The sequence below is a fragment of the Semicossyphus pulcher genome, unplaced genomic scaffold (assembly GCF_022749685.1).
Source record: "Semicossyphus pulcher isolate SPU_LCO1_2020_fin unplaced genomic scaffold, fSemPul1.0.p SCAF_7, whole genome shotgun sequence".
Classification (NCBI taxonomy): domain Eukaryota; kingdom Metazoa; phylum Chordata; class Actinopteri; order Labriformes; family Labridae; genus Semicossyphus; species Semicossyphus pulcher.
This window is the reverse complement of record NW_027211748.1, coordinates 2,011,886-2,035,851: the sequence shown is the minus strand read 5'-3', so window position 1 is coordinate 2,035,851 and position 23,966 is coordinate 2,011,886. Positions and strand designations below refer to the sequence as shown.

Genomic DNA, 23,966 nt, shown 5'->3' with positions numbered 1-23,966 from the left:
GGATTTGGACTTTAGTATTTATCACAGGTCAGTGTCTTTGTTACTGTGTTCACCAGCAGCCTGATTGTGTTTGTGCTAACATTTGATTTCTGCTTCATTGTGAGTCTGATTTTTTGTCTGCTGTCAGATTCAAATGGAGACAAAGAAACTTGTCAATGAATCACTTCAGAGAAACAGAGAAGTCTGTGAAAAGAATCATTTCAAAGCAAAGATTAAAACTTTAATAATAAATGAATCATGTCTGCTGACTGACTTTGTCTTCTCTTCAGAAACAGACGTTTAAAGATTGAACACAAACTTTAAACTTTCTACATCAAAGATACAAAATAAATGTTTCTGCCTTGAATTAAATATTTTCACTCTTAAAATCAGTGTTTGTAATTGTTCGTCTTTCTTATGCACCTGTAGTCATTCTAACTCTGTCAACTCCTCGGCTCCGCCCCCTCTCCCCTTTAAACCTCAGACTCTTCTGAAACCACACAGCAGCTTTAAACAAGCTATCAATCATCAACAAGGCCTGATCTGCCTGCTGCAGGGGCTGATGGGAGGTCTGAGGACCTGTTAGAAACCTCGAGGCCCTCGTCTGATCTCACAGCTCGTCCTGGTTCTTCTCAGGTTCACCAGAGGAAACACTGCTGCACAAAATGCTTCTCCTCCCAGCTGCAGCTCTGTGCTGTGTGTGTTCAGGTGAGTGTTTCCAGCCAATCAGGAGCCAACAAACCAACCCTGTCTCCTTGAAGTGACATTAATGTGTTTAACTATTTAACTATGTACTGTTGAATATAAGTGTCATTATTAAGTGATAGGGTTGAACAACCGGCACATTGACCTTCATCTGTTTCTCTACAGCGCTGGTTGCCATGGCAGCAGAGCTCAAACAGGACAGTTTATCATTCACCAGGAAAGTTGGAGAAGAAGTCTCCTTCAGCTGTGGAGGCACTAACCAGTGTAGTGGCTCTTATGTGTTCTGGTACCAGAAGAGAGACACAGAAACATTCAGAGTTATTCTACATATTAGCAGGAGTGGTGGTGCAATAGATAAAAGATACAATCATCCTCAGCAAAATGATTTCTCAGCTGTGAATAAACAGAACGGCTGTGAGTTGCAGATCCAGAAGGTTAAACTCTCTCATTCAGCCTCCTACTACTGCTCCTGTTCTGTTCCCACAGTGAGAAATGATGCGAGCAGCCTGAACAAAAACCAGCAGATGAACAGATGTCAGATAATGTTTGTGACAGGAAGACAGCAGAAACCACAGGCCAGGTTCACATAGTTCACCTCCATTACAAACAGAACAAACTGAGTTCACTTTTTTACTTGTGTCAGAATTATATTTATTATCATGTCTTTATTTATATTCTCAGATATTCCAGCAGGTTTATTGTTGTTCCCACAATGAGGACAAAACAGGACAAAATCAGAAACACAGTGTAACAAAATAAAGACACAAAAATAAGTCATAACTAAATGAAAACAGACGGTGGATGAAAAATTAGAGTAACAAAATATTACATAAAAAATATTACTGAAATATTTGTTTCTTAATCCATTTGACAGATAAAAATCTTGTGCTTCATTGTGCTGCTGGAATAAAGTCCTTCCTCCCTCTCTATACTAATCACTTGTTGATTGTTTGGTTGCTATAAGAAAAAGCTCGGCCTGAATCGCCCCCCTTTGACAAGTTAAAGGTAAAGGTGAAACATTTCCCACGATGCAACTCATTTCTCCATAGCAACCCCACACACATTACCATGATTGGTTCCTTACACATGTGACGTATGACCCCATGCCTGTCTGAATGTTTCTGACAGACTCAGCCATGACTGTTGACTTTTTACATGGCTTCAGAAATGTCTTCAACATGTTGATGAAAACAGCACATAGATGTGTTAGAAATGTTTTATACTAGATTTTCACTGGGGGGGAGGGGGTCTTTGTGTAATTGAAGTTGGACTGGTCATCAGGTGTGCCAGTAGGCATCCCTGGCTGTCACACAGACTGATGCAATGAAAAAACAAACATGAACACATCTTAGACACATCAAACTCCTCAGAGTTACAAGTATCATGAAGGCTTCTGCTTGAGGCTCTGTGTGTGTTCCAATTAAACAGTGAGGAGATGATCCTCATCATCCTCTCAGTGATAGATGATATTGTATTGAGACTATCTCTCCACTCCTTTACATATTCCATATGGGAAATGATCCCCCTGCCGTCAGAGTACGTATTCCTATTCCGATGTATTGCTTGCAGTCCCCTCGAGCTAACGCGCCCGGGGTCACCCTGGTTGTATATAGCCCTGAAGGCCGGCAAACAGCAGGTTGAACACCTCGATTCCCTGTCAGGCTGGCGTCTCTCTGCCTGCGGTGAGGATAACTGAGACGTGATACGGACTTATTTCTCAAGGTCCTCGCAAGCTAACGCGTCTGTCCAGTGGAAATACACAATTCCCTTTGTATTGCTGGGGCCAGCTAAAGGTCTGAGTAAAGGGTCCAGTAGGGGAAGGGAAATGCAATACCGATGTATTGCACACGGTGTTTGGAAGCTAACGTGTCCACAATGCCAGCGTAACGTGGCCTTTAGGGATGGGCGATATCAAACTTTTTTAATTCAATACGATACCATTACTTTTTGTTACAATTTAAACGATACCGAGACTGATCGTTTCTGAAATGTGTCTGTGATTTTAAAAGTAAATATTCTCTGAAGCAATCAGGAAACAATGAAAGGAGGAAGACAGGAAGGGGTCAGATTTCTTGCATCACTCGCTGAATGCACTGCTGTAACTTCAATCAATCAATCAAATCAATCAAATGTTATTTGTATAGCGCCAAATCATAACCAGAGTTATCTCGAGACACTTTACAAAAAGAGCAGGTCTAGACCGACTCTTTGTCATGTTATTTAAAGAGAGGCCCAACATGAATCACCATGAGTAGCACTTAGCAATATTCGGCACATTGGCAGAAAAACTTCCTTTTAACAGGCAGAAACCTCGAGCAGAACCAGACTCATGTTGAACAGCCATCTGCCTCGACTGGATGGGCCGAGAATGGGATAGAAGGAGATGCAGGATAGAGACAGGCAAAGAGAGCAACAACAACATATGTTCTTGTTACATGAACAACAACAGGTAATACATACTTATGGTTACAATGCCAATAATCGTGGTACACTAGTGTGAAAATTAGCGAAAAAATAAATTAGCGCGAGAAGCAGAGTAATGATAAAGGCTGTAGTAATAGTAATTGTAACAGTTGGAGTTAACAGGTCTACTATTAACATTAGCAGCAACAATAATTATACTATGGGGAAGGCTGATGTTAGTAGTTGTTGCAGTCGAGCAGGTCCGGTCTGCAGCAACGATCCCCAGGAACCTACAAGACAAGGGAGCACGAGAACTCCCGGGAAGATATGTGGTTAGTAATGTTAATGGGACCAGAAGATACAGAGTTAATGAGCTGCATTAATATGACAGAGAGAGAGAGAGAGAGAGAGAGACAGAGAGAAAGACAGAGAGAGAGAGAGAGACAGAGAGACAGAGAGACAGTGAGGGAGAGAGAGAGAGAGACTTCACTGCTAATAACGTGATGTTATGGTTCAACAAGTTTACATACATCTATAGAATTTATTTCGTCGTGAATATCATCTGGTAAATGATTCAAGGGGTTGTGCTTAACAGCTGATATAAATCCCAAACCTTTGTCACTGCTGCTGAACACAACAGATATCCTGGATCCAAAACGTTACAGGGTGGTGCAAAGTCAACTGTTTATAGAAAAGTACATTTCAGTGCATCAAAGTTCGGCTTAATATCTTAAATAACAAATCACATTAACTGGATGGATGGTTTTAGTTGTGCCATTTAAAGATAATCTAAACAGCATGGACGAGTGCAAAGTGAACTTAAAAACAGATTCTTACACAGAAGAAATGTCAGAGCTCCAGTCGAGACTGTCTGAATGCTCTGTGGAATAGATCTGTAACAGCATCACTTGTTGTTCATTCAGACTGCCACCTTACACCAACAGTTGCTTATTACACTAAACACAAAATACAGCTGAGCCTGACTGACAGGTAAAGTGAACTTTCTAGTGGTTTAATTTACACGGTCAATATTACAAATCATACATTTGCCTCTAAGGACTTTACAATGTGTACAACACAACATGCAGCATCATTAGATCCATGAACAAGACGTGCAATAAAAGAAAAGACAAACTAACAAAATAACAACATGGAAAATGAATGCTCAGTTCATCCTCATGCTCCAACTGAAGGTGGCGCTACACGAAACGTCAGAATCAACAAGGTGATTCATTTCATCCTCAGGAGACCAAGAACGTCTGTACAACGTTTCATATGAATCCATTCATCCATCCTTTGGCTCCAGTCCAATCCATGTGGACTAAAGAAGTGGACCAACAGACATTAGCATCAATAGAGGAACACTGCTAGGAAAATATCAAAGAAGAGACATTTATGTCGACATGAACATCAGAGGAAGACATGAGCTGTAATCTGATCCTGGTTCACAATTTGTTCAGCAGCACACAGGTTTTTGTATCAGTTGTTTTCACTGTGGGGGGAGGCAGCAGCAGCTACTACATCTTTGGCTCTGGAACTAGACTGTTTGTTACAGGTAAGAATAAACATTTATTGTCTTCAGTTGTTTATTGAACAAGTCTGAAATGTGTTTTTAATTCGTTTTTGCTGCTTGAGACATTCCATGTTAAATGTGTATAATTGGTGGATATTTTCTGCAGCCATGCAGCTATTGTGACTAAAAATGTTCCTAACTTGTGAAAAGATGTTAAAATGTGACTGCACAGCTCAGGATGTTCTTTATTCTGCAGCCGATAAAACTGGTTCATAGTCTGAGTCTGATATAAGCAATGTTACAGATATCACTATTTAATGTTCTGTTATTCAGCAACTACTGTTCTTTGGTAACAAAAAAAAATCAACTCATATCTTGAAATATGTTGTAAAAAATGATTCAATCATTCTGAGACTCTAAAATTAACTTCACAACTGGTATTTATATGTCTAAAAATAAAACTACAACGCCTTTTCTCATTTATATATTTCTATAGCTTCACAAAGAAAGGCACAAATGTTAAAATATCAATACTTTTACAGACTTTATAATCTTAACGTGATTTTATATTTAAAATTCTGCTCAGGAATCATTTAAAACTTTATTTCATATTAAAAATCACAGTAAACTTTATTCACATTTCATAACATAATTAAAATACTGTTAATAAAAATCATTATGAAATGATTGTTGTATTGATTTGTTTCTTTAGTATTAACCTGTAAATATTTAATGTTAGGGAAATGATCATAATGTTTTCTGTCAAGGTCAATATGTAACTAATACTAATGAGCACAATATCACTATTACAGAAATAAATGTTTTTATTCTCAGAAAATACATTTCATGAATATATTAAATTGTATTATGTCATTATTTGATACCTTAAACATTTTATTTCATTTTTAATAATCATATTTTAGTAATGTTTTCTATAAATGTTTTAATTTGAAAATCTTAAAGAAAATTGATGCTTAGAGCAAAGTACGTGTACAACATGTTGATATATTGTAATAATGACTAATTACTATTATCATGCTTGTGTTTCACATATACCATATGTGACATTAAATAATAAATGTGTTTGCTAAGAGATTAATACAGTTCATGATCTAAAATTGGAGCTGTGTTGATGAGTGATTTAGAGACCACAGTCCATGTAGTTTTCAGGATCAGACTGAATGCAGTGCTGGAAGCTGCTGGTGACTGTGTGAATACACATATTTTATATAATATTGTTTTTCATATTTTTATTGTTTATTTGATCTTTTCTTTAAGATCCTTGACAGTAACAATACTGCTGTTTACTAGCTTTGTACTTTTTATTCTGTTTCTATGTTCATTGTTTTCCTTGTATGTGTAAACGTTTACTTGGCAATAAACCTGATTGTGATTGTGAATGTGTGTGTGCTGCTTGTTGCTCGATCAAACTTCAGATGAGCAGGTGGTGAAGCCCGTGGTGAGCGTGTACCCAGCAGCACCCAGAGCCCACCTGGAGGGGAAGAGCTCCCTGCTGTGTGTGGCCTCAGCCATGTTTCCTCCTCTGGTCCAGTTCTCCTGGAAAAGACAAAAGGACAATGGACGTCTGGAGAAGCTGCCCTCTGCTGACGGACGGCTGCTGAAGCTCAGAGAGTCTGGATGTACTGCCTCCATCTTGTCCATCCATCAGCAAGAGATCAGCTTGTATGACTACCGCTGCTACGTGTAGCACGAGGGCGGCACGGTGGAGGCGCAGACAGAAACAGGTAATGAAGGCTTGGTGACTGTGTTCAGCACTGATTCAGCTTCATTTGGTGATGATGTCAGAGAGAGGAGAGGAGCAGAGAGCTGACATTTTGTATAACTCCTTTCCTGTTTCAGAAGATTCTACGCTTTCAACACCAGGACCCTCACCCTCACTTCCACCATCACCTCCACCCTCACTTCCACCATCACTTCCACCATCACTTCCACCCTCACTTCCACCATCACTTCCACCATCACTCCAACCATCACTTCCACCATCACTTCCACCAGCCCCTTCTGTCCCGTCTCAGTACCAGGTGAAGCTGCTCCTGCTGCTGTACATGCTGCTGATAGTGAAGAGTCTGGTGTACTGCTGTGGACTCTTTGTGCTGACCATCCTCAGAAACAAGTGACCGTCCACCAACTGCACACATGCTGACTATTTTCTGCTCACCTTTTCTCACCATCATCTCATAAATCCATCTCATGTATCACTTTGATTATCAGTTAAAAATGTAAATCATGAATATATATATGCAATGATTGTTCCATGTTTACTGATACACTGTACGTTTGCATTACTAAGAGCAGATTTTGTAGTATAGTGCTAATCTGATTCTGTACATTATGTCTGCTTAATAAACTTCATTTGTATAATCGTTCACTTTCTGGTATATATTGTATTATTCAGTGTTTTACTTGTTCTTGTATTTCTTTTTGATATCAAAGGCTTCATGTTTTTCATATTATTACAGTTTTATTAAGATTAAATGCTTTGGTATACGTCGTGACTTTGCATAGACTGTCTTTTATGTTTCAATACAGAATCATGAACTGCTTTGCAAAGAAATTCAAAATGTATAATTATTAATTCACATTCGCTTTACACAGAACAACAAAAGCAAAGAAACGCATCATAAAACAAGACATTAAAAAGCAAAGTGAAGATAAAATAAAAACAGCTAAAACAGAAGCCAAAATATTAAAAAAGATAAGAGTTAAAGCTACAGTGCAGATATAAATAATTAGAACAGTTATTAAAATAAATGTATTAAAATAGTTTAATAAAAAGCAGCTGTGAACAGGTGAGTCAGGCTTGATTTAAAAGAAGTGTTTCAGCAGGCCTGCATGTTTCTGAGGGTTTGTTCCAGATATATACGGATGTATGTTTGGTTTGGTTCTGACTCTGGGGACAGAAAGCAGACCTGTCCCTGACGACCTGAGGGGTCTGGATGGTTCGTACTGTGTCAGTAGATCACAAATGTATTTTGGTCCTTGATTATTCAGCGCTTTGTAAACCAGCAGTAGTATTTTGAAGTCTATTCTCTGACAGACAGGGAGCCAGTGTAAAGACCTCAGAACTGGAGTGATGTGATCTACTGTCTTGGTCTTAGTGAGGACTCTAGCAGCAGCGTTCTGAATCAGCTGCAGTTGTCTGACTGATTTTTTAGGGAGACCTGTAAAGACACTGTTACAGTAATCGAGTTGACTGAAGATAAATGCATGGACCAGTTTTTCTAGATCCTGCTGAGACATAAGTCCTTCAATCCTGGATATATTCTTGAGGTGGTAGTAGGCCGACTTTGTAATTGTTTGAATGTGGCTTTGAAAGTTCAGGTCTGAGTCCATGACTACACCCAGATTTCTGGCTTGGTCAGTGGTTTTCAACACTAATGACTGAAGCTGTGTGCTGACTTTTAATCGTTCCTCCTTACCTCCAAAAACTACTACCTCAGTTTGTCTTTGTTCAACTGAAGAAAATTATGGCACATCCATTCATTGATTTGTTCAGTGCATTTAACTAGTGCTTGTATGGGGCCATGTTCCCCTGGTGACATTGTGATGTAGATCTGTGTGTCGTCTGCATAGTTATGGTAACTAATTTAGTTGTTTTCCATAATCTGAGCCAGTGGAAGCATGTAGATGTTAAACAGAAGAGGCCCAAGAATTGAGCCTTGGGCAACTCCACATGTAATCTTTGTCTGCTCAGATGTAAAGTGACGTATGGACACAAAGTAGTCCCTGTCCTTTACATAAGAACCAAACCAGTTTAGTACCTTGCCAGAAAGTCCAACCCAGTTTTCCAGATGGTCGAGTAATATCTTATGGTCAACTGTGTCGAATGCAGCATTAAGATCGAGTAGTACTAAGACTGAAACTCTGCCACTGTCTGTGTTTAAGATGTTGTCATTAATCACCTTGACGAGAGCCGTCTCAGTGCTGTGGTGTGGTCGAAAGCCTGACTGGAAGACATCAAAGCAGTTGTACACTGTTAAAAAGTTGTTCAACTGTTGAAAGACAGCCTTTTCGATTATCTTACTTAATGGTAGATTTGATATAGGCCTATAGTTCTTCATCAGTGACTTGTCTCGGTTGTTCTTTTTTAACAGTGGCAAGTTTACAATCTGTATCAGATGTGATGCCATGACTTTTGAGACCTTTTGGAAAAAATCTGTAGGCATAATATCAAGGCATCAGTGGGAGGATTGTAGGTGTTGTATAATGTCTTCCAGGTCTTTATTATTTATTAGGTTCATTGCAGGCCCTGGCTGAGTGAAGTTCAGATGCTACTGATTCATTATTATTGTTCTTGGTGATGATGTCAGAGAAGAGCGATTGCCATGCGTTCAGCTTTCCAACACTCAGTTCTTACCAGTTTGGCATTTCTCCAAGGAGATCTGTGTTTGCTGCTGGTGCTGACATGAAGCATCAAAGAGACAGACCACCACCCTGTGGTGAGTCAGAGTAAGTGCAGGTATATCATGATGATGCTCTTCCCTCAGTGCTGCTAAAACCACAGTGACATCTAGTGGATAAAAACACACAACAGTAAATGACTGCAGTTCAACAATAATTGTGACAAAGTGGCCTAAAGTCAGTGACAAAAAGGGAATCAAACATGAAACTACATTTAAACAAAGTGAATTTATTCTTAACTTAAGACAAAATACACTTAATGACGTCATCAGGTCGGTCAGTGATGAATGCAACACGTGGATGAACTAGTGAGCAATGGGTGGAAACAAACAGTTGTTGGAGGCCTGAGAGGAGCAGAGAAGAAAGAGGTCAGAGAGGAAGCCACCTCAATGGGCTGAATACAACTCAGGTGTAAACTGTTTCATGATGTCCTTCACTAATCTGTCCAACAAACATCCCCACTGCTTCCAGCAGCTCTGACAGAAACCCGAGGTTCTCAGCGACTGAACCTTTTGTCTGTTCCTCAATCTGGTGGAAAGCAGAGAGTTTTTTATTTGACCTTTTGTGCTTCAAAGAAACACGTCTGTCTGGATCAGTGGATTGTTTCCACGACAGCTGCCGACCACCTGGATGAGTACACAGACACATTTACATCAATCTCCGCCCATAGGCTATCGTCCGAAGATAATTTTGCCTCTCCGGGTGATGTCCAACATCATGGTGTCTGGTGTCATCAGCAGATATCCAGATAACTGATATCAGATTTGTGGGCCAAGACTTCTCTCTGCTGGTCATTGTTTACAGTCCAACAAGCAAGTGGAAACGACATCTACGCAGGCATTAACATCTGCACCTGGATGTTTCTGTTGATATAGGATAACACAAAATAACTACTGGGTGATGCTAGACAAGGATGGATTGAAAACAGATGCAACATTTTCTCTGTCATTTTATTGTAGCTAGTTTTGTCAACACACGATACAGTTTCAGTTATTCACGTCATTTTGTAAAGTCTGGTTTTTCTTTTTATTTCAGTTACTGAAAATGTTTTTAACAATCTAGTTTTGGTTATTTCGTTAGCTTTCATTAAAGATAATAACCTGGACCTGCTGCTGCTCTAGTTGACCTGCATGAAACACATTGTTTCTGTGGTATGTCTCAGGTTTCCCTCACAGACGTCGTGAGCCAAAGCATCGTTTATGTTGCTGATGTCACAGGAAACTTGTGCAACATTTGTAAAAGAAATGCTTTGAGACATGAAATCCTGCTGTGTGCAGTGTTTGTTTGATCACATGTTCTCACATTACAAAGACGTTCAGTCAATAATGAAGAGAAACACTTAAAGTAATATTGATATGTAACTGAGATTGGAGGCAGTTAACAGGATAGCTTGTATCATATATTTTAGAATGATCTAAATAAACCAGCATCAAAGCAACAATGCCATGTAATACCATCCACAATATAGTTTAGCTTAGCATCACAAACCACATGACCTTCAGTTTCAGAAACAGCAACAGAGTGGAGCAGCATGTTCTCATGTTACTGAGGACATGAGACGAGGTGGCAGCTCAAGTTATTTCCATGACAACACTTTCAGTTTCTCCTGAAAGGAGGTCAGAAACATGAACATCAAGCAGCCTGTTTTATTGTATGTTAGGCTATAAGCAGGATCATAAATTCATAAACTGATTAAAACCATCCATCCATCATGTATACAGCTCATCCTGTTCAGGGTCACAGGGTGCTGGAGGGAGCCTATCCCAGCTGTCATTGGGCGAGAGGCGGGGTTACACCCTGGACTCATTGCCAGTCAATCACAGAGCTGACACACAAAGGCAGACCACCTTTCACGCTCACATTCACACCTGTGGGCAATTTTAGAGTCACCAATGAACCTAACGAGCATGTCTTTGGACTGTGGGAGGAAGCTGGAGTACCCGGAGGGAACCCACACATGCACAAGGAGAACATGCAAACTCCACACAGAAAGGCCCACTACATCTGAACTGGGATTTGAACCAGGAACCTTCTAGCTGTGAGGCAACAGTGCTAACGACTGGCCACCATGCAGCCTTTTGGGAATTCAAGATGCTCAATTAAAAATAAATTGTGCTCGTGTTAACTTACGTACTAATATTCAGTCATTCAAGTGAGCCAGTGTAACGGCCAAGAGAGGGCTACAAATTAAAATTTCTTCTCATATACAGACACAACGACTACAAATCGTCTGGTATATCTAACTAATAAATATATTTAACACTTTAATTCATTCTATGATACACAGCAAAAAGTTGAACAGGAATCTAAGCTTCAATCCCGATAGCACACCGACACTGTCGATGCTCGCACCGATTAATCCAACCCTGGCCTGCAGCCAAGAACAAACGTTGATGCATGCACACTTTGCACTACAGGCCCAAAATCTTCAAGTAGATTTTATTGTTATTTTAGGTTGCAACTGTCACTGTTGAAAATTAGGTAATGCAGGTAAACTTTACTCATTTCAATTAATTCACTTGCTGACTTACTTAATTATACTTTTAGTATAATTTACTTAGATTGTATTTACTACACTCAAAAATCCTTTTTTACAGAGTGTAATTCATGCCACCACCAGGTGATGCTATCGTGCTGCCTGACATGAGAAGGTTGTTACGTTACATACTTCCAAATGAAACGCATTAGTTTAAATTCAAGAAACAGTCATGTCCATTTACACGATTCTATATGTTCCTGACTGTTTACTAGACTGCTGTAAGACTGGGCTGTTTGATTTAGTTGGAGAGGTCAAAGGGTCAGGTACATGATCAGCTGTTTTATTCCTTTATACTGAAGTGACAAAGCCTCTACAGGCTGTGGTTATTATGATGAGTGCAAAAGGAGGAAGGCAGGTGACATCATTATGGAGAGTCAAAGTCTGCATGTAAAGGAGGTCAGGTTTGATGGATGGGTCAACATGACCTCTGGCTTTACCTCAGGAGACAGCTCAGTCCATGATGGTTTTTAAAGCACGACCAAGATGGTTCCATAAACCAACCAGATGTATTTCCAACAGTGATTTGTTGTGTTGTAGTTTTGTCACAGACTAATAACACTGTCCTGCTGATAGGGATGTCAGATCAGACAGCACCTCTACAGAGGCCTGTACTAACATGAGGATTTGGGGTTAGTGAGGTAATGTCAGGTTAAACATGGCTCTCAGGGTTGTGAAAGTGCTTCACTCATTACCAGGGCAAAAACAGCCCTTCTAGAAAGAAGCAAAAAATTCTTATATTCAATCAAATCATCCTATATCAAGCAAAAAAATCTGCCAATGGGGTAAGCTTTTTTTGCTTGACAAGATTTCTTAAAATAAGCCCAAAATTCTTGGCTCTGAAAGACTAAAATGAGACTTTAAACTAGACAGAAAATCTTAAATTAACCCGAATTCTTCTAAAACAAGCAATGAAAAAAACACTAATTTAAGATTAAGTTACTTAAAATTAGAATTTAAGTCTCTTGACTAAATTAAATTTAAGAATTGACACCTTAATCTGGGATTGATAATGAGCATAAAAGTAGTTAAAATAAGACATAATTTCTTAAAACAGCATAACAAATATAAGTGATGTTGTCTTAAATCAAGACACCAAAACTTTCTCATTTAATATTTTTTTATTAACTTTGCAATACAATTGCTCAACTCAACATCCAAAAAAGGACAACTTCCACATTCCAGAGCTATCATAATCTAACAGATTGAAAAGCCAGTTTTGATTTGAACCTCACTATCAAAAAAAACCATCAGTTATTGTAGCAGCATACTACAGCAATAAACATCATGTTGCAGCTGCTTTGCAGCATATTATCCCACAGGAAAGGTTTTCAATCTCACCAACAAATGTGTCTAACTGTGATGAACTTTTTTTTTTAAACAGAACATCAACTTTCTTTGAAAGTCTTACAACAGGAAGAGTGGGGCAGAGTGATGGACAAAGGGACTCACTCACTGAATGACTTCCACTCACCCATCGCTTTTTTGTAGTGAGGGGTCAAATCCTGCTCATGAATTGAATCTTGAAGTACCTCTGTCTGCAGTACTGACAGTAGTGTAGAAATGCACTTGGGGTAGGTCATGTGCAGGGCATAGTAATATGCCATGACGTAGAGAAGTCCCTCATTAAGTCTGTCCATGGTGAAGGTGGTCACAGGTGTTTTTCCGATGGCGATCATGCAGTTGTCCTCAGAAACGAGCAGAACCGGAGAAGACAGGGGTCGCTGCTGCATGAAACCATTAGGATCCTCAGAAGTCTAGATGACACAAATAAATCAAGAAGATTAGAAAAAACATTGCAAGTAACATAAGACCTGGACTAGGACATTAGTGAAATCATATTGTACTTTAAAACACACAGTCACAGTAACCCCTCAGCATTAAGCCCACTGCAAATGCTGAATGCACAGCTAGTTCCAATGATGTTAGTACTACATTAAGTACACTATGGAAAACACTTCCCCTTTGGAGCTTTTGAAATGATAAAAGTTTATCTCAAAGTAACTAAACCTAATATAAAATGTATGCCTGAAAAACTGTAACATATATTATGAAATGTTTCAGTAAGTCTGTAAATCTCACCGCTAGGACATGGAAAAGAGCCTCGCTGCTTGAGCCCAGGTTCTTCGGTGGCAAAGTGCTGGACGGAAAGAGCAGTGGCAGGGCTCTGAAGACAGCTGTGATATGCTCCACTGGTTTAATGGAAAAGGGACAATACAAGGTGGTACCATAAATAACTTTAACATAACAAATAATTACGAGACATTATTATATAAAATGAACAAGTCAATGTATTGTGACTTCACCTCCATTCAAAGTTTTAGGAGGCTTCATGGCCTTCTTCATCACTCCATAAAACTGGACCTTTGAATAGAAGGTTTTCCATCTGTTCTGCATCTCTGATATGTACTGGGAGTTGGTCGGTTGGATGATTGTCTGCAGCTCATCCAGCACCTGAAAAATAGATTCAGATAAAGAAAAAAAAACTGAAAAAAAGTACATTCTGATGACTTCTTCAAAAAAAAAAACCAACATTACTTACATGATCCAGTTCTCTGAAACAAGGGTAAGTCTCTAGAATCTTTGTTGCTCTGTCTTGCTCCTTTAAAACATCAGAGGTGATGAAGCGTCTTCGAGACTCAAATTCCATGTTCAGCAAATGAGTTACCGCAGCTTTGTTTGGCTTTTTGGACTTGTACATTTCTTGGAGGGTCTTGTAGTGTCTTGCTTGGATTTTCTGGCTGTCCATGATGTCAACTGAACAAGCTGAAGACATTACAGGAACGTTATGGTGGAAAGGGGACATGAGATTTCCAAACTAACAAGTAAAACTGACAAATTAAATGTAATACAATACATACATTCTTCATCACTGCTGTTCCGGTTCTGCGCTGGGGTGCTGGTTCTAGGTGACAGATCTACTGGGATGCCCATGGGACTAACAGGTGACCGTTCCAGAATAATGGTGGATGTACTGGAATCTCCATCATAGTCAGTAGTTGCAACGTCTGAACTGACTTCTTGTCGTGGTTTCTTGGAAGGAGGACCATTGGCCTTCTTTGGACTTCTGACATTTGAGAGTCCCTTCATGAGCTTTTTGGCAACATGCTCCTGCGAGGCATACATAGTTAACATTAAAAAAAATGACAATAGGCTCAAACTTTCTTATATTCTAATTATAGCTTTCGGCAATGTCTTGCTCCATTTGAACTTTCTGTCACGATTTAGCACTGTATGAACAGAAATCTCAGTATTAACATCATACCAGCTACAAGCAAAAGTGACAAAATCTACTCACCCACTCATTGTTTGACCTGTCTTTTATCATTGGATAGTAATCCACCAGTCGCTTTGCCATGGCATTCACCTCATGTTTGGTGGGGTATCTGGAGTCCTCTGTGGCTCTTGCGATGGAGATCATGTTAGTCATAGTGTTTCTTATGAGTCGGCAGAAGAGCTCCTTGGATAGGGTCACATTGTGCTCGGTCCCCAGCCGTTTCTGTTCAAAGTAGGAGCGTCGCACCTGTTCAAGCTCACTGTCTGTGAAGACTATGTATTCTGGGTTTGACATAGTCACAAATTTAGAAGTATTGGCCTCCTCTTTTGAAAGGTCACTGCCTCCAGTGGGGGGTGATTGCTGAATTTCGGGAGCAGTATCCACCTAAAACACATTTACACAAACATTTATTGAGTAACTTTGTCATAGTATGTTCTTACTTGTTAGTTTAAGCATTATCATTTTGGGGATTAAAAAAGCACTTTTTTATTTTATATCCACTGTTGAAATGGACTCAAAGCAGAAATGTCTAAACTAATGACATATTTATGTATATGAACCAGATTTAAACTGTGATATTGGAAAAATGTTGTACTGTTAAACAGTTCTGTTGTACTGTGAAAGACAAACCTGACCTTTTCATCTTTATTTACAACAAGCCATATAGCCCGCCGCCTCAAGAAATTTTCAGGACCAGGAAAGAGGTCTTTGATGTCGTCTCGGGAAAGCGAGGGGAGTAAGTCTTCTCCAATATTAGCAGCTGGAATATAGAACAGTTACAATCAGGGCCAAGAAACAAAGGTTATCATTGAATTCCCTCAGATTTTAACATAGCAGGTGAGGACATTTTGCCAACACCCCTTGTACAATAAGCACTGTTTGGACATTTTACAAATTTTTCCTATTTTTACTTCAAGAGCAGTGAGTGAATTTGACAGCATTTATAAATTACAGGTACATATATTGAAGCCATGCAAACTACAGTAAGAGTGACAATAGAGCCTTGCTAGATAAAATGCATTCACATTTCATGTCAGTTAATATATTTTGTAAAGCTTGATAGACAATTGGCACCACAAATGGCACCTTTAAACAAATGCCTTAGCATACAGATTAAACTCAGGCGCCTTGTACTGATAGTGCGGGGGGGTTGCCAAGGTAACAAACACCGAGTCAGTGGCAAGACTTGAACCGGGGTCCTGTGCGCGCAAAAGAGCTCCAACGGCTCCGGCTCCTGCATGGGCATGTGCACTGCTTAATCAATTAACCCTTAACGTTTTACAACCAGGTGTTGCTGTTTTTTCAGCATTTACAGCCCCTAATATTAACAAAATGGACCCAAAGCTTAATTAGACTTAACCTATTTCTAGATGGGAATCATAATGCAACACCAGCCGGTTTTTTGATGTAGATTAGCTGCTAAACTTTAGCCCATTAGCAAACAACGCCAGCACAACATAAAAGTAACCCCTGTAGCATACCTCTGAGTGTGGCAATTGCAACCTCGTCCAGTTTGTCCATCTTTTGACTCTGATATCCACAATCGACGTTTGAGAATAATAAATTTCGAGCAGCAGCAGGTGACCTCCGGAATAGCTGCTGTGTAGGCCTAATTCAAATTGCAACGGACTCCAAGCGGAGAAAAAAAACAAAAAAAAGCGCGACAGGGTGGATTGTACCATCTTCCAAGAGGGAGCGGGGGTGGGCACTCAGCCTAAATGAGTTTATTTTGCATTTATACAAATTTTATTAATCTAAATAAGTTCATATTACTTTATAATTATTAAAGTCGAGTCACACTCATGTGATAATTGATAAATGGCAAGTCCTTTCTGCCGTCATAAGACACTGAATTATGGTACGTACCTTTATCACATGACGTTTGACATTGCTCCATTAGAAATAAAGTGTGTGTTAAAACAGTTAGTTCTTTTAGGTCAACTAGACTTGGATGTTCCCAATACTGCATTAACTGGATTTCCCTACTCTCCACTTGATGTCAGAGACAAACCAAGCCCTATAGCTTACAGCACATTAGCTTCAAGTGATAATAAATTGAAGCAATCCTCAGGCCAAATGATTGTTCTACTAAAGATATTGCCATTTCTTATTGATACAGCTAAAGATACTGAATACTACAAAATAATTCTTGAACTCATAGAAATTGTTAAAATTTTGTTTGCTCCTGTCATTGGTCTACAGACAATTAGCAAGTTGAAAAGACTAATTGAACAGCATTTAAAACATATGAAAAGTCTTTTCCCTGATAACAACATTACCCCAAAAATGCATTATTTGATTCATGCTCCATCGCAGATAAAACTCCTGGGACCAGTGGTCCGTCACATGTGCATGAGATTTGAATCAAAACATTGTTTTTTCAAACAGTGGGCCTCAAAACTAAATTTTCTAAACGTTTGCAAGTCTTTAATAAGGCATAATGAAATGTATGAATGTTGTCAAAATGTAAGTCATTCTGAACACCCAATTTTTTTTAACGAGTGTGCGTTGGGACCAACTTCAGAAATAGGCAACATGTCGTATTTGAAAGAAAAAACAAGGGCTTTCCTTGGAACTGATGACATAGACAATGCAGTGTCTGTTAAATGGATTAATCTAAATGGTAATAAATATATACGGGAGAAGACATTACTTGTAACTGCTGTTAATTCCAATGATTTACCTGAGTTTGGACTTGTGAGCAATATCTATGTAATTAACTCATCATTATATTGTTTTGAGTTGCAGCAGCATACTACTGTTCGCTATGATGGAAATTACATGACAAGGGTCATATCATTTTGGCCATTTTTTCATTTTGTTTTGTTTATGGGCCATGCAGTTTTCATTCAGCATGGTTATTTGTATTATGTTGTGTGTTGTATAGACCAGTCTGCTGTCATCTTAATATGTTAGATATGAAGCAGCAGGTTCTGCCCTGCAATGAAAATAATAATAATAATAATAATAAAAAAAACCCTTTAATTGTCCTTGTTTCATGGCATTCTTAAATTGAGAAGTTGTGCAAATGGTCTTACTCTTAAAATAAGGCAAATAATCTTGTCACTGCACTGGGTTTTATTGTAAAACATTTTTATACTCTGTTTCTGGTTCATTCTAGCTCAAAATTAGCTGGTATATCTTATCAAGAAAAAGTAAGGCATACTTTCTTAAAATGAGATAATTTTTCTAATCAAAACATGCTTGACAAGATTAATATTCTTTTTGGGCAAAAAATAAGACTTATTTTCTTGATACAAGGCTTTTTTTACTTTCTTGAAATTCCTTTTTTCATGGTAACCTGCTAAGAGATCAACCCATATAAAAGACCCTGCAACTGACCAATCGATTCTCTCAAACCCAGAGCTTGGTAAGAGGATCGCGAGAAGGAGGAAGAGCGTTTAGACACAGACTTAACCATTGGGCAAAATTATACGTTGTCCGTCTGTGTGCCTTAAGCTCATTATCTAAACCGCTTATGTTCAGGGTTGCGGGGGAGCTGGAGCCTATCCCATCTGTTATTGGGCGAGAGGCGGGGTTACACCCTGGACTGATCACCAGTCAATCACAGGTTTTAGACACAATCATGGAATTAATGATTTACTGCAGTTCAACTGACTCTCATTTCTTGGCTGTGAAGAACTGGAGGTCACATTTTTCCTGCTCTTGAAGAGGCTGATCATTGGCCCTGCTCGACACACACACCAGAGTGATCAAGTAACAGTAACCTTAGACAAAGGAGACAGTTTCAGAGTTTGACTATCAAGGATCTTATTGTTGTTCAATGTGCTCTATTTGCTCAGCATAGTAAAGAAATCACCAAGATCACCTTTTAACACCTGTGTACCAAAGCTAAAACACGCTCCTTCCTGCACAGGGCTGATGTAGAGACAGTAATTAACACCTTTGTTTCATCCTGACTTGATTATTGTAACTGTTGCACTAAAAGTAGAACAGGTGAGCATACAGCACCAATTTAACTTCATTTGCTCCTTATCAATGTCTCATAGGACTTTTTGTGGTTCAGACCGATGAATGGCCTCGCTCCTTCACACCTGTCTGACCTCATAGCCGTATACATCCTGTGCTCTATGCTGTCAGAATACAGGGTTCCTGTCTGTCCTCAGAGTTAAACAGGAGTCAGCTGGCTACGTCAGGAATAACCTCCCTGCTGACATCAGACAGTCTGACTGAGTTGAGGCTTTAAAATCCAAACTTTAAACTCGTCTTTTCTCCTGAACTTTCAATAAGAACGTTTTCAGTAAGTATGACATCATCAGGTGTTTTGGATCAGGATCTGTGTCCTCCTGTAGATTCTTCTCCTCTCTCTTATTCCACCTTAAAGGGCTTTGAGGGGAGTTTTCCACATGTCAATCACGGCTTTACAAATGTGAAAGGCAGAGTCTAGAAACAGTAATATAGCATTAATAATGGTAGTAGAAGCAGTTGTAGTCCTATTGAAAGAAGCAGTAGAGTTTGGAACAGTGTGTGTGCAGACACTAGGGGGAGGCAGTGTGAAGGTTTTAATCTGCACTGAACAGACAGCAGCACTGTTATATACACTGTAATACCAGCTGATAACTGCAGGGAACTACATGAAGACAATTCAATACATGTTGTATAAAATCTTCTGTGATATTAGTTCATTTAGTTTTCACTCAGTCAGGTCATTTGGTTGTGTCCTGAAAACAGCTGAAAATGTAGATACAGGTTTGTCTTTGATATCAACTTCTATAGAGGAGAAACTCAATCAGTATATATGAATGAAAACTACAACAGGTCACTTGTGTGTTTAACTTTATTTAAGTGTCAACTGTTATCAACTGTTTAATTAAATATTCTAATATTAATTAGTATATGAAATTAGAGTTAAACAACACGTTCAGATAATAATGGAACTAAACAAGAACTCTTTTACTTTTGTTTTTTGTGTTGAAATATTTAAAACTGACCTTTATATCGCACAATGAACCCAGCAGCAGCATTAATAATTAATAAGGCAGCGCTAAATATTTATATAATATTAATATGAAGCATATTTGATAGTGAAAATAATTAAATTGTGTTTCAATCCTCTTATTGAAATTAAAATGTAGCTGACAAATAGTGTTAAAGAACATTTAGAGTATTTTTGTTGTTCATGTTTTGTCCTTTGTGTAAATGACATTTAAAACATATGGAAGCAATAGTGGGATAATTAGTGTTTTATGAGTGTTTTCATTGCAGTTTAATGTGTGTAATAAAGATCTTCACACAAACATGAGACAGAAACAAAGATCAGATCTGTCAGGGAGCAGACTGAGGACTGAACTGAAGACTAAAGACAGAAAAACAAAGAGAAATGAAGAAAGACTTGATGACTCGACTATGAAAGACACCTGGGCTGCGTTTGAAAAGTCCTCTCTGCTCAGAGTTTCTAACTGAGTGAAACGAGCTGGAAGTGTTGAAGAGGCCGCCATGATAAGAGCTGTTTGAACTCTACAAATACTGGGGACAGGAGCTTCAATGCTTCCTCTCCTTTCTCCTGAAGCAGAGGAAACACTGGACCCTCCTTTATGAGAGGAAAGGACATCATAACGTCCCACAATTCCTTGAGGCAGCAACATTTCAATCTACGCTCTATTCATACTTTCACAGAAACAAACTGTCAACGTGACAGAAGGCCTATCTTGCATGAATTAAACAATATAATTCATTGGCAAACTTCAATCAATCAATCAATTCATCAAGGTTTACAGCTAAATCTGTGGTGCAGGATTTTGGGGCCAATGTGTCTAAAATGATGCAGCTGACATGCAGAAATGTGCCGTGTGACTGAGTGTTGGTTTGAATATTTCATTCAGTGAAACATCAAGAAGCTCTAATGAAGAGATGAACAACAGAATACAAAATAAGATGTGAGACTGTGAGTTTTGTGGATTTGGACTTTAGTATTTATCACAGGTCAGTGTCTTTGTTACTGTGTTCACCAGCAGCCTGATTGTGTTTGTGCTAACATTTGATTTCTGCTTCATTGTGAGTCTGATTTTTTGTCTGCTGTCAGATTCAAATGGAGACAAAGAAACTTGTCAATGAATCACTTCAGAGAAACAGAGAAGTCTGTGAAAAGAATCATTTCAAAGCAAAGATTAAAACTTTAATAATAAATGAATCACGTCTGCTGACTGACTTTGTCTTCTCTTCAGAAACAGACGTTTAAAGATTGAACACAAACTTTAAACTTTCTACATCAAAGATACAAAATAAATGTTTCTGCCTTGAATTAAATATTTTCACTCTTAAAATCAGTGTTTGTAATTGCTCGTCTTTCTTATGCACCTGTAGTCATTCTAACTCTGTCAACTCCTCGGCTCCGCCCCCTCTCCCCTTTAAACCTCAGACTCTTCTGAAACCACACAGCAGCTTTAAACAAGCTGTCAATCATCAACAAGGCCTGATCTGCCTGCTGCAGGGGCTGATGGGAGGTCTGAGGACCTGTTAGAAACCACGAGGCCCTCGTCTGATCTCACAGCTCGTCCTGGTTCTTCTCAGGTTCACCAGAGGAAACACTGCTGCACAAAATGCTTCTCCTCCCAGCTGCAGCTCTGTGCTGTGTGTGTTCAGGTGAGTGTTTCCAGCCAATCAGGAGCCAACAAACCAACCCTGTCTCCTTGAAGTGACATTAATATGTTTAACTATTTAAATATGTACTGTTGAACATAAGTGTCATTATTAAGTGACAGGGCTGAACAAGCACCGTCACGCTAACCTCCATCCATCTGTCTGTCTGTCTGTCTCTCTAAAGCACTGGTTGCCATGGCAGCAGAGCTCAAACAGGACAGTTTATCATTCACCAGGAACGTTGGAGAAGAAGTCTCCTTCAGCTGTGGAGGCACTGACCAGTGTAGAAGTGACTGGCTACACTGGTACCAGAAGAAGGACACAGAAACGTTCAGAAAGATCCTAGAAATTAACAAGAAAAGTGGTGAAACAGCTAAAAAATACAATCATCCTCAGCAAGATGATTTCTCAGCTGTGAATAAACAGAACGGCTGTGAGTTGCAGATCCAGAACGTTAAACGCTCTCATTCAGCCTCCTACTACTGCTCCTGTTATGTTCCCACAGTGAGAAATGATGCGAGCAGCCTGAACAAAAACCAGCAGATGAACAGATGTCAGATAATGTTTGTGACAGGAAGACAGCAGAAACCACAGCCCAGGTTCACATAGTTCACTTCCATTACAAACAGAACAAACTGAGTAGTTCACTTTTTAACCTGTGTCAGAATTATATTTATTATCATGTCTTTATTTATATTCTCAGATATTCCAGCAAGTTTATTGTTGTTCCCGCTGTGACGACAAAACAGAACAAAAAGGGGCAAGGGGTTCTTAGTAGCGGTTCCCAAGTGGCTGTCACACGGACAAACAGAATGCAATGACAAAACAGACATGAATACATAGAAATATAAAACTCCTGTCAGAGTTACAAGTATCACGAGGGCTTCAGCTTTAGACTCTGTGTGTGTTCTAATGAAAGGGGGCATTAAGGCTTTACAGAGACAAAACCTGTATTTCCTGTGTTTTTGGTTGATTTTATGCCCCAGTTTGTGATGGAAGTGTCTTTATTTGTAAATGAAAACAAATAATATAATGTCTGGTACTACTGGTTGTATAATGTTGTCCATGCAGAAATCAAATGAAAGAGAGAGACAGCTTTACCTTTTCACTTAAGCTGCTATCTCTCTGACTCCTGACAGAATTATCAAGATTTGACCACAACAGGGGGATTCACTTGATATGTTATTTTATGTTTGCCAAATTGTATTTTATGTTTTGCCGAAATGCAGTTGCATTAGACTTTTTCTCATGGTGAGTTTTAAATCAGGCAATGACTATGAAATAAATAATATTTAAATGCACTGTACACTGACGGACTGCTGGAGAGAGAGAGAGCGAGGGGGAGAGAGAGAGGGCTCATACCGGTACATATGAGAACAGAGCTGCGGAAATAAGAGGAAAACTAGTCATGATGATGAAGCCTGATGTAGCTCTGTGTAACTCTCAGGTTTATCAGTGTTTGAACTAAACTGCAGCCTGGAGTCTCTGTTAACAGAGACAAACAGAGTGACAGTGTCAGACAGTGTCCGCGTTTAATAATCGCCATAGTCACAGAACATATACGAGTCTGTCCAGTCTTAAAAGCTCGGTTTTCTCTACTGCTCTCATTTTAGAGCACGCCATGTCTACTTTTCCCTAACTCACTTATTTTCTCCCACTGTGTCTCTCTAATTTCAGTCTGTATCTGTATTCTCACACACCCACCGGGTCAGTCATGATCTGTGTGACAGATTTGATTGGCTGAGTAGCATCAAGTGTGATGATTCACAATGAATGCATTGGTCTGCGAATTTCTTGGACCCCCAAATTACTACCGCAAAGACAAAAAAGCTGCGCAGGTTAAATAGAAGCGCTTGTCAAAACTGTAAATAGGTCCGGGTCTGGAGACGACGGCAGTTGGGTCCGGATCAGCACCACGGCCCGCCTTTTGGGGACCGCTGCTTTACAGAGACAGAGCTCTCAGTGAATTGATCCATCCAGGCCCGCACATCCAGATTCTTGAACACTTTTTACCTAAGTGCAATACGGTTAATGAACAAACAGTAGTTCAGTGTCCTGAATAAATCCTTGTTCAGGATACTGAAACTATCGTATTATGTTCAGTGTGCAATATATTTATCTCTACCGTTTGTGTGCTTATATTTATTTCTACTGTATATCTTTCTTATTCTTACTATTTTATTTATTTATTTGCACCACAAGAGTTGTCTATTAATTTCGTTGTACACTGTGTGTGTATAATGACAATAAAAGCATTCAATTTCAATTAAGCTCCATCAACCTCTCAGTGTGTAGATGATCTTCATCGCTCTCTATGTGTAGATGTTCTCTACCTTATTGACACTATCCCTCCACTCTGTTACATTTTCCATACGTACAGGGAATGATCCCCCTGCCGTCAGGATACATGGATACTTCTTTAAGACACACCGGCTTGCTCAGCCACGCTTCACGGTTAATCTATAAAGCACCTGAGCTGGCTTGGATTCAGTAATTGTCTGATCTCCACCTCAGTCAGGGTGCTGCGTGAC

The 23,966-nt window shown here is 39.2% G+C and overlaps 1 pseudogene; it reads left to right on the top strand.

Moving 5' to 3' along the window:
- Positions 1 to 644: 644 nt before the first annotated feature.
- Positions 645 to 6,852, top strand: LOC138612058 (immunoglobulin lambda-1 light chain-like; annotated as a pseudogene).
- The last annotated feature ends 17,114 nt before the right edge of the window (positions 6,853 to 23,966 follow it).